The 14512-nt window shown below is 40.1% G+C and overlaps 1 long non-coding RNA gene across 2 annotated transcripts in view; it reads left to right on the top strand.

The window, feature by feature from the left end:
- Window positions 1-857: 857 nt before the first annotated feature.
- Window positions 858-14512, top strand: part of LOC121480189 — a 41751-nt gene continuing 28096 nt past the window's right edge. For both annotated transcript variants that reach the window (XR_005984902.1, XR_005984903.1), the window contains exon 1: window positions 858-1851. This is a non-coding gene — a long non-coding RNA (uncharacterized LOC121480189). The remainder of the gene's footprint in view (window positions 1852-14512) is intronic.

Raw genomic sequence — 14512 nt, 5'->3', positions numbered from 1 at the left:
TGAAATCAATGAAGCCTGATATTAATGTGCCTATTACAGGTTAATTTTTAGTAGTGTTGATACAGCATATCTTTTCCCATCCCTTTACCCTTAACCTAGCTATTTCATTGTATTTCTGATGGGTTTATTTAGACACTAAATAGTTGGGCAATTTTTTCCAATATAATTAGAGAAATAATATGTCTTTTATTTGGTGTGTTAGGACCCTTTACATTCAATGTAATTTTTTAAAAGATTTTATTCATTCATTCATGAGAGACACACACAGAAAGAGGCAGAGGGAGAAGCAGGCTCCTCGCCTGATGTGGTACTTGATCCCAGGACCCCAGGATCACGACCTGAGCCAAAGGCAGACGCTCAACCACTGAGCCACCCAGGCATCCCATTCAATGTAATTATTGATAAGGTTAGATTTAGGTCTATCTTTTTTAAAAAGATTTAATTTATTTATTCATGAGAGACACACAGAGAGAGGCAGAGACATAGGCAGAGAGAGAAGCAGACTTCCTGTGGGGAGCCCAAGGTGGGGCTCGATCCCAGGACCCTGGGATCACGACCTGAGCCAAAGGTAGATGCTCAACCGCTGAGCCTCCCAGGCGCCCTTAGGTCTATCATTTTGTTTTATGTTGGCCCCTCTGTGCTTTTTCTATTCCTTCTATCCTGTTTTCTTTGGATTATGTGAATTGTGAGATAGTAAGAAATATCTATTTGGTCTCTGTCTCTAGATCCTAACAGTGAGCTCCTAAAACCCTTGTAATTTCTTGAGTGACCGGGGTGCTAGAAGCATATTTTCTCCTGATGAGGTGACTCTTGGTGGGCTTCTAGATAACTTCGGAATAGGGGCTGGTTACCAGGAAGATCAAGGAACTTTCGGGCGGCCCTGGTGGCGCAGTGGTTTAGCGCCGCCTGCCTGTGTCTCTGCCCCTCTCTTTCTCTGTGTCTCTCATGAATAAATAAAGTCTTAAGAAAGAAACACAAAAACCAGTGCTCCCTAAAGCTCTCTCCCATTTTACGGATGCCTGCCATAAGGCTTAGAGGTTCACTGGAGATACACAGGTACAAGCCTGGCCTCCCGAACAGGTGACCCGTAATCACAAATACACAACATCCAGCCACACCTGCCACCGCAAGGCGGCGTCTCGCGCAGGTCTCCGCCGGCCGGAGGAGGGCACCTGAGGGCATCCCGCGGGCGCGTCCCCCTTTCCCCTCCAGGACCGTGATTCTTTCCCTGTCGCCGCCTCCACTCGGTCCAGAAAGGGACGACCAGGTGCCACCTTCACCCTCCTCAGCGCTGAGCCGACCGACAGACATGAGGTGTCATCCGCTTGCCCGCAGAGGGCGAACTAGAACCTCCAGAAGTGTCTCTGGCGCCGCCCGGCGGATCCCGACTGCCAGGACCAGGTGCTCGCTCGCACTCCGCCTGACTGGCGGCTTTTCCGGCTGGGGCTACGTTTCTCTCAGACGCCGCGGCTCGAGGCCGCGTTCGCCGCCGGAGCGGGCGTCTGGTGCGCGGGCTGTGGCGACCCTCGAGCTGCCCGGGCTGAGGCCGCTGGAGGCCTGGCGGTTGCCTCCCGCCCGCGGCTCCACGTCGGGCCTCGCGGTTCTGTTTGGCGCCGGGAAGCGGTAGAGCAGCACGAGCTCGGCTTCCGCGCTGAGGGGAAGCGGGAGGCCCGCGGTCCGCTCCCGGGCCGCGTTTCCCGGAGGGCTCTGCCGGCGGACGCTGCGCTCCTCGGGTTCGGCCGCTTTGCGGGAAGGCGGCACCTTAGCTGCTGCGGGGCCTTTGGAGTCTGGTGCAACTTGGCCCGTTTGGACCAGACCGGAACCTGGGAAGGACTGGGGTGAGGGGTTCAGGTAGGAGCATTTCGTGTCCGGAGCGGGCTGAAGAGATCGTGTGCGTGTATGTGTGTGTGTGTGTGTGTGTGAGAGAGAGAGAGAGAGAGAGAGAGAGAGAGATGAGAAAGGGAGGAGGAATGGGAGGGAGGGAGAGAGATTGTGATATTAACCGTGTGTATTCGTGGTGTGTGATTGTGACTTTATGTGGTGGTAACTCTGGGTGACGGAGTAGAGTGCTGGGGACGGTGCCAGTTCCCAGGACGGAGTATGTGACTGTGACTGCATGACTGCGCCTTTGTGCACAGGGATGTAGAGGGCCCACGTGATCGTGCAGTTGGGACTGTCCCGCCGTGAGGGGGCTGTGTGATTTTGGGAAACGTGTGCAGCACTGCTGTGTGTGTGTGTTCGTCTGTGACTGTGTGGTGTTGGGTGCCCGTGGCTGTGCAGGTGTGACTAGTGTAACCCCCTTGGGGTGTTTGTGTGTGTGTGAGATTGTGATTGCGTGGCTGTGGGGCTGTAGGTACGTGGGTGTGGGGAGGCTGTGTGATTGGGTCTTTGTCCCCTAGGTGTGTATGTGGGATTATACGTGAGTGACCTGGTACGGCACCATGTTTGCACAAGGAGTGGAGGGTTTTGTAATTGTGCAGGTGTGACTCACCACTCTATCCGGGAGACATCTGTGAGCTCAGGACAGATTCCAGCCTTTCCCTGTAACTGCATTAGGCTGGCCTCTCTCTCCCTCTCATTCTCTCCCTCTCTCTCTAGATATAGATATAAGTATAGATATATAGATAATAGTCTTTCCTGATTTTCCTTTTACGTGTGTGAGGACAGTGAGGGACTGGAGCAAGTTTGTGTTTTAACCTGGTCAATTGGAATTCCAGGAAAAGCTGGTGTCTCATCAATTTCTTCTTTCTACAGTTACTATTGCTAAGAGAAAGAGTAAAGAATGATTATTGAGTATCTGGAGGCCAAGATCAAAATGCTTTGGCATTTTTTCCTTTCTCCCTTTAAATAGTTTTTACTATTTAAACTATTTAATAGTTTTACGGCCTTGTTTTTCAGAGCCTAATTTTTTCACCTCTTCTGACAGTTTCTGATTACCAAAAGCCCATTCAACAAACCTTGTCCATAGTATTTCCCATTTGAAAATGGGGTCTTGGAGTTAGATCCAAAACTGAGTTTTTTAATCTTTCCCCTCCCTCTTAGTATTAATATGGCAGTTTCTTCTCTGTGTCCAACCTTTGCTAAGATCTATTCTGGTCTAGTGAGGCAAATACAAGAGCCTTTATCATAAGTGAATTGTTGGAAATAAGATTAGCAGCATGTATGTAACATCGCACACTACAGTCCTGGTATTGAAAACCATGGAATTTATGGGATGGTGTTGGTTAGTCTCATTCCAAGTAAGTGACAAGATCTTTCACTTTGGCAATATATTTGGAGTAGAAATGAGATTGGGGGCTTGATCAAAGAATTCTATACCAATAGGGCCAGGATTTAACAGGTAATCTGTGAGTAAACACTTGGACCAGTTTCCAAATCTGTTTTGAATTAAATGCTCAAATGGTCCCCATTGGAGTACTCAACCTGGAATCCATAATGATACTTACTAAGGATTACAAAAAAGATGGATAGATCTACAAACAACACCTTGAGACAACATTTGAGATAATAATAGCCAAAATGAGTTTCATAAATAAGGAAATTTTAAGTGATTTCTGCTCTAAGGTGTCATTTTATGAAGTTAATTAAAACTGTGTTTGAAATAGAGCATATGCATTTTCAACATTATGACTAACACCAATGCCCAGGTGAGAGGGGAATTCAGAAGTTGGAAGACTTTGCAGTTAAAGTTCAGCTGATCCACATCTAGGCCACAGTGTTCTCTCATTTGATCTGTGGAATAGCCTATTAACTGGTCTCTATTTCCTCCATTGCCTGCCTTAAATTACTTCTTAACACAATAGCCAGGGTGATTCTTCTGAAATGTAGGTTAGATTACTTCACTTCTTGACTTAAAGCTTTCTGTTGATTTCCTATCTCAGAATAAAAACCAAAGTCTCTGGGGGCGGCTCAGTTGGTTAAGTGGCTGCCCTCAGCTCAGGTCATGATCCAGGGTCTTGGAATCCAGTCCTGTTTCAGGCTCCCTGCTCAGCGGGGAGTCTGCTTCTCCCTCTGCCCCTCCACCTGCTCATGTTCTCTCTCACACATGCTCTCTCTCAAATACATAAAATCTTAAACAAAATTAAAACCAAAGTCTCTACAGTTGTTTTTGTAGCCCTATGTGATCTGGCTCTCTGTTCCTGATTTTAACTTTGTAATTTTTTTTGTAACTTAATTCTTACCCCTCTGCATATGTTTGCTGATTCCCCTGCCTGGAATTTTCTTACTCCTGATATTGGCAATCACTCCTTCATTTTCTTTTTTTTTTTTATATTTTTTTATTTTTTTATTTTATTTATGATAGTCACAGAGAGAGAGAGAGGCAGAGACACAGGCAGAGGGAGAAGCAGGCTTCATGCACCGGGAGCCCGATGTGGGATTCGATCCCGGGTCTCCAGGATCGCGCCCTGGGCCAAAGACAGGCGCCAAACCGCTGCGCCACCCAGGGATCCCTCACTCCTTCATTTTCTTCAAGATTTAACTCACATGTCACCAAATTGGAAAAATCGTCTTTGACCACCCTGTATAGAATAGCATCTCAACCAATGCACTTCCTATCACCTTGTCCTATATAATTTTTCCCTGTAGCTCTTTTTCTTTTTATTGAGACATAATTGACATATAACATTAATTTCAGGTGTGTAATATGATTCAATATATATATTTTTTGTGAAATGATCTCAAAAGTCTAGTTAACATCATCATCATACACAATTACAATTTTTTTCTTGTAATGAGCACTTTTAAGATCTATTCTCTTAGCAACTTTCAAATACTGTGTACAATAAGACTTTATTAACTATAGTCAATATGCTGTACATTCATCCATAGGAATTATTCATTTTATAATTGGAAGTTTGTACCTTTTGGTCACTCTCACCTATTTTGCCTTCCCAGCTTCCCACTTCTGGAAACACCAGTCTATTCTCTGTATCTCGAGTTCAGTTTTTTTATTTTTTTTAAGATTTCCTCATATAGTGAGACTATATCGTGTCTTTCTCTGACTTATTCCATTTAGCCTAATACCCTCAATGTCCATCCATGCTGTTTCAAATGGCAGTATTTCCTTCTTCTTTTTTTTTAATCCATCTTGCCATTTGCAATGATGTCGATGGAACTAGAGGATATTCAGCAAAATAAGTCAATCAGAAAGACAGTTATCATATGATCTCACTTATATGTGTAATTTAAGAAACAAAACCAGAAGATCATAAAGGAAGAAAGGAAAAAAATAAAACAAGACAAAAGCAGAGAGACAAATTATAAGAAACTCTTTTTTTTTTTTTAAGATTTATTTATTTATTCAGAGAGAGTGAGAGAGGCAGAGACATAGGCAGAGGGAGAAGCAGGCTCCATGCAGGAAGCCTGAGGTAGGACTCGATCCTGGATCTCCAGGATCACACCCCAGGCTGCAGGCGGCGCTAAACCGCTGCGCCACCGGGGCTGTCCAAGAAACAGGAAGCAAACAGGGCCTTTGGAGGAGAGAAGTGTGGGGGGATGGGTAACTGGGTGATGGACATTAAGGAGGGCATGTGATGTTATGAGCACTAGGTATCATAAGACTGATGAATCACTGACCTCTACCTTTAAAACCAGTAACACGTTATATAGTAATTAATTGAATTTAAATAAAAAAAATACAAGATGTATATGACAAAGGAAAACAGATTCCAGTATAATTAACATTTAATGTTAACTACTTTCAGGTATACAATATAGTGATTCATCAATTCTTTACATTATTCGGTGCTCATCAAAATAAGTGTGCTCTTAATCCTTTCAACTATTTCACCCAACCCTTCATCCACCTCCTCTCTGGTAACTATCTGTTTCTTCTTGTAGTTAAGAATCTGTTTTTTGGTTTGTCTCTGTTTTCCTTTGCTCATTTGTTTTGTTTCTTAAATTTCACAAATAAGTGAAATCCTAGAGTATTTGTCTTTCTCTGACTTATTTCACTTAGCTTTATACCCTCTAGATCTGTCCATGTTGTTGCAAATGGAAAGATTTCATTCTTTTTTATGGCTGAGTAATATGCCATTGTGTGTGTGTGTGTGTGTGTGTGTGTGTGTGTGTGTGTGTGTACATGTATCATATTTTCTTTATCAGTGGACACTTCCATAATTTGGCCATTGTAAATAGTGCTGCGGTAAACATGGGGGTGCATATATCTTTTTAAATTAGTGTTTTTGTATTCTTTGGGTAAATATCCAGAGTAGAATTATGGAGTCATATGGTAATTCTAATTTTTAAAAAGATTTTATTTATTTATATGAGAGAGAGTGACCAAGAGAAGGAGCAGGGGAGGGGTGGAGGGAGAGGGAGAAGCAGACTCTCTGCTTAGCAGGAAGCCTGACACGGGTTTCCATCCCAGGACTCTGGGATCATACCTGAGCTGAAGGCAGAAACTTAACCTAAGATTTTATTTTTAATCGATCTCCATACCCAATGTGGAGCTCAAATTCACAACCCTGAGATCAAGAGTCACATGGTCCATTGACTGGCATCCCCTATTTCTAATTTTTATTTTTATTTCTTTATTTATTTTTTAAAGGATTTTTTTTAAGATTTCATTTATTTATTCATGAGAAACAGAGAAAGAGAGAGAGAGAGAGAGAGGCACAGACACAGGTAGAGGGAGAAGCAGGCTCCTTGCAGGGAGCCCAATGTGGGACTTGATCCCGGGACTCCAGGATCATGCCCTGAGAGGAAGGCAGATGCTCAACCTCTGAGCCACCCAGGCGTCCCTATTTCTAATTTTTAAAAAGGACTTATTTATTTATGAGATAGAATGAGCACACAAGCAGGGGGAAGAGCAGAGGGAGAGAATCCCCAGCAGACTCCCTGCTGAGGGTGGAGTCCAATGCAGGGGTCAACCTTACGACCCTGAGGTCATGACCCAGACCAAAATCAAGAGTCAGATTCCCACCCAACTGAACCCAGGTGCCTCTCTATTTCTAATTTTTTTCTATTTAAGATTTTATTTATTTGACAGAGAAAGCACAAGCAAGGGGAGCAGCAGGCAATGGGAAAGGGAGAGGGAGAAGCAGGGAGCCCAATGCAGGGCTTGATACCAGCACTCTAGGATCATGACCCAAGCCAAAGGCAGATGCTTAACTGAGCCACCCAGGTGTCCCTCTTTCTAATTTTTTGAAGAAACTTCATGCTGTTAACCACAGTGGCTGCACCAACGTACATTCCAGCCAACACTGCACAAGAGTTCCTTGGTCTCCACATTCTCATCAACACTTGTTTCTTGTGTTTTTCATTTTAGCCATTCTGACAGGTGTGAGGTGATATCTTATTGTCTTTTTGGTTTGCATTTCTCTGATGATCCGTGATGTTGAGCATCTTTTCATGTATCTGTTGGCCATCTGTATGTCTTTGGAGAAATGTCTCTTCATGTCTTCTGCCCTTTTTAAAATTGGATTATTTGTTTTTGGGGTATTAGTTATAGCAGTTCTTTATATATTTTGGATACTAACCCTTTATCGGATATGTCATTTGCAAATATAACATGTATTGTGTTGTGTTTTAATTTTCTTGTTTCCTGTGCTGTGTATAAGTTGTTACTTTGGTATAGTCACAATAAATTGTTATATTTTTTAAAGATTTTATTTTTAATCGATCTCCATACCCAATGTGGAGCTCAAATTCACAACCCTGAGATCAAGAGTCACATGGTCCATTGACTGAGACAGCCAGGCACCCCAGTCACAATACATTATTCTTGTTTCTGTTTCATTTGCCTCAGGAGCCTTATCTAGGAAAATGTTGCTATGGCCAATGTCAGAGAAATTACTGTTCTTCTCTTTTAGGAGTTTTGTGGTTTCAGGTGTCATATTTAGGTCTATAATCCATTTTGAATTTATTTTTGTATATGGTGTAAGAAAGTGGTTCAGCTTCATTCTGTTGCATGTAGCTGTGCAGTTTTCCCAATACCATTTGTTGAAGAGACCCTTTTTCCCATTGTATATTCCTGCCTCATTTGTTGAATATTAACTGACCATATAATAATGGGTTTATTTCTGGGTTTGCTATTCTGTTCTATAGATCTATCTGTGTTTCTGTTTTTGTGCCAGTACCATACTGTTTGGATTACCACAACTTTGTAGTATATCTTGAAATCTGAGATTGTGATTCTTGCAGTTTTGTCCTTTTTCAAGATTGGTTTAGCTATTTGGGCTCTTTTGTGGTTCTGTATGTATTTTAGGATTATTTGTTCTAGTTCTATGAAGAATGCTCTATTTTGATCACGATTGCATTAAATTTATAGATTGCTTTGGGTAGTGTAGACATTTTAATAGTATTTGTTCTTTCAATTCATGAGCATGGAATATCTTTCCATTTGTGTCATCTTCAGTTTCTTTCATCAGTGTTTTAAAGTTTTCAGAGTATACATCTTTTACCTCCTTGGTTAAGTTTATTCCTAGGTATTTTATTATTTTTGGTGTAATTATAAATGGGACCATTTAAAAAATTTCTCTTTCTGCATTAGTGTATGGAAATACAGTAGATTTTTGTATATTGATTTTGTATCCTGTCACCTTACTGAATTCATTTAGTTCTAATAGTTTTTTGGTGCCGTCTTTCAGGTTTTCTATATAGAATATCATATCACCTGCGAAATAGTGAAAAATTTACTTCTTACTGACTTGGATGCCTTTTATTTCTTTTTGTTGGCAGATTGCTGTAGCTAGGACTTTCAGTACTAAGTTGAATAAAAATGTTGAGAGTGGACATTCTTGTCTTGTTCCTGATCTTAGATGAAAAACTCAGTTTTTCCCCCATTGAGGATGATGTTAGCTGTGGGTTTCTCATATATGGCCCTTATTATGTTGAATTATTTTCTCTCTAAACCTACTTTTCTTGAGGGTTTTTATCATGAATGGATGTTGTACTTTGTCAAATGCTTTTTCTGTATCTATTGAAATGATCATAGAGTTTTTTTTTTTGATCATAGAGTTTTTATCCTTTCTCTTGCTGATGTGATTTATCATTTTGATTGATTTACAAATATTAAATCCTTGCATCCCAGGATTAGATCTCACTTGATAGTGGTATATGATTTTTTAAATGTATTGTTGGATTGTTTGCTAATATTTTATTAAGCATTTTTGCATCAGAAATATTGGCCTGTAGTTCTCTTTTTTTGTAGTGTCTTTATCTGGTTTTGGTATCAAGATAATGCTGGCTTCATAGAATGAATTTGGAAGCTTTCCTTCCTGTTCAAATTCTTGGAATAGTTTGAGAAGAATAGATATTAATTCTTCTTTAAATGTTTGGTAGAATTTACCTGTGAAACTATCTGGTCCTGGACTTTGTTGGGTGTTTTTTGATTACTGATTCAATTTCATTGCTAGTAATTGGTTGATTCAAATTTTCTATTTCTTCCTGATTCAGTTTTGGGAGATTATATGTTTCTAGGAATTTATCCATTTCTTTTAGGTTTTCCAATTTGTTGGCATATAATTTTTCACAATATTTTCTTACAATCTTTTGTTATTTTTGTGGTATCATTGTTACTTCTCCTCTTTCATTTCTAATTTTATTTGAATCCTCTATGTTTTTAAAAAAATTCATGAGTCTGGCTAAAGGTTTATCAATTTTGATAATATTTTCAATGAACCAGTTCCTGGTTTCAAAGATCTGTTCTATTGTTTTTTTAGTTTTTTATTTTATTTCTCCTCTAATCTTCATTATATTTCTTTCCTTCTACTGGCTTTGGATTTTGTTTATTCTTTTTCCAGCTCCCAAAGGTGTATGGTGTCATTGTTTATTTTTTTGTTTCTTGAGAGAGGCTTCTATTGCTGTAAACTTCCAACTTATTTTAAAATTTATTTTTATTTTTTAAAAGACTTTATTTATTTGACAGCATAAGCAGGGGGAGCCGGAGGAGAAGCAGGTTCCCCACTGAGCAGGGGGCCAGGTGTGGGGCTCAATCCCAGGACCCTGGGATCATGACCTGAGCCAAAGGCAGGCACTTAACTGCCTGAGCCACATAGGTGCCACTCTTTTTTTTTTTTTTTTTTAAGATTTTACTTATTTATTCATGAGAGACACAGAGGGGTGGGAGACATAGGCAGAGGGAGAAGCAGGCTCCCTATGAGGAGTCAAACATGGGACTCAATCCCCAGACCTGGGATCATGCCCTGTGCTGAAGGCAGATGCTCAACTGCCGAGCTACCCAGGTACCCCCTCTTTTTTTTTTTAATTAAAAAAAATTTTTTTTTAAAGTAGGCTCCACAACAATCATGGAGCCCAGTGTGGGGCTTGAACTCAAGACTCTGAGATCAAGACCTGAGCTGACATCAAGAGTTGGACCATTAACTGACTGAGCCACCTGGATGACCCTAAACCTCCCTCTTAGAACAGCTTTTGCTACATCCCAAAGACTTTTATTTTTATTTTTATTTTTATTTTTATTTATTTATTTATTTTTTAAATCTTTTTTAAAAATTTTTTAAAAATTTTTATTTATTTATGATAGTCACAGAGAGATAGAGAGAGAGGCAGAGACACAGGCAGAGGGAGAAGCAGGCTCCATGCACCGGGAGCCCGACATGGGATTCGATCCCGGGTCTCCAAGATCGCGCCCTGGGCCAAAGGCAGGCGCCAAACCGCTGCGCCACCCAGGGATCCCCCAAAGATTTTTAAACCATTGTGTTTTCATTTTCATTTTTGTCTATATATTTTTTTAATTTCCTATTTGATTTCTTGGTTGACCCATTGTTTAGAGCATTTACAGAAAAGATTTATTATGTATTTACTTTAGAGAGAGAGAGTGAGCACAAGCACTGGTGAAAAGACTGTGGGAAAGGGAGAGAGAAAGGGAATCAGACTCCCTGCTGAGTGCGGAGCCCCATGCAGGGCTGGATCTCATAGCCCTGAAATCATGAGCTGAGCCAAAATCAAGAGTCAGTTCAACCAACTGAGCCATCCGGGTGCCCCCAGTAGCATGTTTGTTTTTTTTTTTAAATTATTTTTATTTTAAAAAATTTTTTAACCTCAGTGTATTTGTGTTCTTTCCAGGTTTTTTCTTGTGGTTGATTTCCTTTTTTTTTTTTTTTTTAATTTAAGTAGGCTCCATGCTCAGTATGGGGCTTCAACTCTTGATCCTGGGATCAAGACCTGAGCTGAGATCAAGAGTTGAATGCTCAGCCAGCTGAGCCACCCATTTGGTTGATTTCTAGTTTCATAACATTGTAGTCAGAAAAGATGTATGGTATGACTGATCTTTCTGAATTTGTTAAGACTTGTTTTATAGCCTAATATGTGATCTATTGTGGAGAATGTTCCACATGCACTTGAAAATAATGTATATTCTGCTGTTTTAGATGAAATGTTCTGAATATATATCTGTTAGATCCATTTGGTCCAATGTGTCATTGAAAACCTATTTCCTTGTTGATTTTCTGTTTAGATTATCTGCCATTGATGTAAGTGGGGTGTTAAAGTTCCATACTATTATTGTATCACTATCACTAACCTACTTTATGTTTGTTATTAGCTGCTTTATATATTTGGGTGCTCCCATGTTGGGTGCATGGATATTTACAATTGCTGTATCTTCTTGTTGGATTTCCCTTTAAGATTATATAATATCCTACTTTGTCTCTTGTTACAGTCTTTGGGTTTTTTCTTTCAGTCTTTGTTTTTAAGTCTGTTCTGTCTAACATAAGTATTGTTACTCCAGCAATAATAACTCCAGTTATTTTTTTTCACTTGAATTCGCACGATAGATGCTTTTGTATCCTCTTTTTCTTTCTCTCTTTCTTTCCTTTCCTTTCCTTTCCTTTCCTTTCCTTTCCTTTCCTTTCCTTTTCTTTCCTTTTCTTTTCTTTTCTTTTCTTTTCTTTTCTTTTCTTTTCTTTTCTTTTCTTTTCTTTTCTTTTCTTTTCTTTTCTTTTCTTTTCTTTTCTTTTCTTTCTTTTTAAAAGATTTATTTATTCAGAGAGAGAAAGAGAGAATCTCTAGCAGATTCCCACTGAGTGAGGAGACTGGTGCAGGGCTTGATCCCAGGACCCTGAGATCATGACCTGAGCCAAAATCAAGAGTCAGACACTAAACTGACCAAGCCACTCAGGTGCCCCATCTATCCTTTCACTTTCAATCTGCATATGTCTTTAGGTCTGAAATGAGTCTCTTGTAGGCAGTATATAGATAAGTCTTGCTTTTTTACCCATTTATCACCTTGTGTGTTTTTTGCTGTCGAGTGTTTAGTCCTTTTGCAAAGTAATTATTGATAGATATGTATTTTTTTAAAGATTTATTTATTTATTCATGAGAGAGAGAGACGCAGAGGCATAGGCAAAGAGAGAGAGAAGCAGGCTCTACACAGGGAGCCTGATGTGGGATTTGATCCCAGGACCCCAGATCATGCCCTGAGCCAACAGCAAATGCTCAACTGCTGAACCACCCAGGCGTCTCAACAGATACGTATTTATTGCCATTTTGTTACTTATTTTATCACTTTTTTGTAGTTCTTCTCTGTTTCTTTCTTTTATTGCCCTCTACTCTCATGGTTTGTTGTCTTTCTTTAGTGACATGCTTGGATTTCTGTTTCTTTGTATTTTTTGCATATCTATTACCAGTTTTTAATTTGTGATTGCCATTGGGTTTATATGTAGCATCTTATGCATGTAGCAGTCTGTATTGAGTTGATGATCACTTAAGTTTGAATCCATTCTAAAAAACTAAGTTTTTACTATTTTCTCCTGTTTTTAAAATTTAATTTAATTTATTTTTTTTAATTTTTTAAAAATTTTTTTATTTATTTATGATAGGCACACACACAGAGAGAGAGAGCCAGAGACACAGGCAGAGGGAGAAGCAGGCTCCATGCACCAGGAGCCTGACGTGGGATTCGATCCCGGGTCTCCAGGATCGCGCCCTGGGCCAAAGGCAGGCGCCAAACTGCTGCGCCACCCAGGGATCCCTTTTTTTTTTTTTTTAATTTTAAAAGAGATTTCATTTATTTATTTGAGAGAGAGCAAGCACAAGTGGGGGTGCAGAGGGAGAGAGAGAGACAGGCTCCTTGCTGAGCAGGGAGCCCAAAATGGGTCTCAATCTCAGAGCCCTGAGATCATGACCTAAGCCAAAAGGAGACACTTAACTGACTGAGCCACCCAGGTGCCCCACCTCCCTTCACATTTTAAATATATGGTGTCATACTTTACATCCTTTTTATTTTGTGAATTCCTTGATGATTTTTATAGATATACTTAATTTTACTGCTTCTGTGCTTTCTACTTTTCTTGTTCTTTTTTAAGCTTGTATTTATTTATTCATGATAGGCATAGAGAGAGAGAGAGAGAGGCAGAGACACAGGCAGAGGGAGAAGCAGGCTCCATGCTCGGAGCCCGACGCGGAACTCGATCCCGGGACTCCAGGATCACACCCTGGGCCAAAGGCAGGTGCTAAACCTCTGCTTTCTACTTTTCTTATTCCTGCTTATAATCTTCCCTTTCCACTCAAGGAATCCCTTTAAACATGTAGGGGCTAGTTTAGTGGTGATGAATTCCTTTAACTTTTGTTTATTTGGGAAACTTTTACCTCTCTTTTCTGAGTGATAGCCTTGCTGGATAGAGTATCCTTGGTTGCAGATTTTTTTTTTCTTTCAGCACTTTGAATATTATCATGATACTCCTTTCTGGTCTGCAAAGTTTTTGCTGAAAATCAGCAGAAAGACTTATGGGGCTTCCCTTGTATGTAACTCCATTCTTTTCTCTAGCTTCTTTTAAATTTTTTTCTTTGCCACTACCTTTTGCCATTTTAATTACTATGTATCTTGGTGTGGACCCCCTTGGGTTTTTAGTTAGGGGCTCTCTGTGCCTCCTGGATCTGGATTTCTGTTTCCTTCCCTAGATTCAGGAAGTTTACAGCAATTATTTCTTCAGATAAATTATCTACCCCCTTTTCTCTCTATTCTCCTTTTGGGATTCCTATAATGTGAATGTTACTATGCTTGAAGGTGTTGCTGAATTCTTCTATTTTCACTTTTTATTATTCTTTTTTTCTTTCTCCTGTTCAGCTTGATTGCTTTTATGTTTTCTATGTCTTTATAAGGGTCTCATTGAGGTGCTCCACTCTTCTCAAGTCCAGTGATTATCTCTATGACCATTACTTTAAATTCTGTATCAGGCATATTACCTCTCTTTTGCTTAGGTTTCTTGCTATGACTTTGTCCTGTTCTTTCTTTTGGGACCTATTCCTCTGTCTCATTTTGTCTAACTTTCTGTTCATTTCTGTGTTTTAGGAAAATCAGCTACATTTCCTGCTCTTGAATGTAGTGACCTTATTTTATTTTTATTCCAGTATGGTTAACATGTAGTGTTAAATTAGTTTCAGGTGTACAATATAGTGCATCAGTTATTCTGTATATTACTCAGTGTAGTGGCCTTATGAAGACAAGGTATTGTAGTGCCCTGAAGTGTAGTGTACTTGTTTACCAGATCCTGGCATTTCAGGAGCATCTTTATGTGTGTTTTAAAATTGCTGCTTCTGTGGTATATCT

The sequence above is a fragment of the Vulpes lagopus genome, chromosome 2, assembly GCF_018345385.1.
Source record: "Vulpes lagopus strain Blue_001 chromosome 2, ASM1834538v1, whole genome shotgun sequence".
Lineage (NCBI taxonomy): Eukaryota > Metazoa > Chordata > Mammalia > Carnivora > Canidae > Vulpes > Vulpes lagopus.
This window is presented reverse-complemented; position numbering and strand designations above follow the sequence as displayed.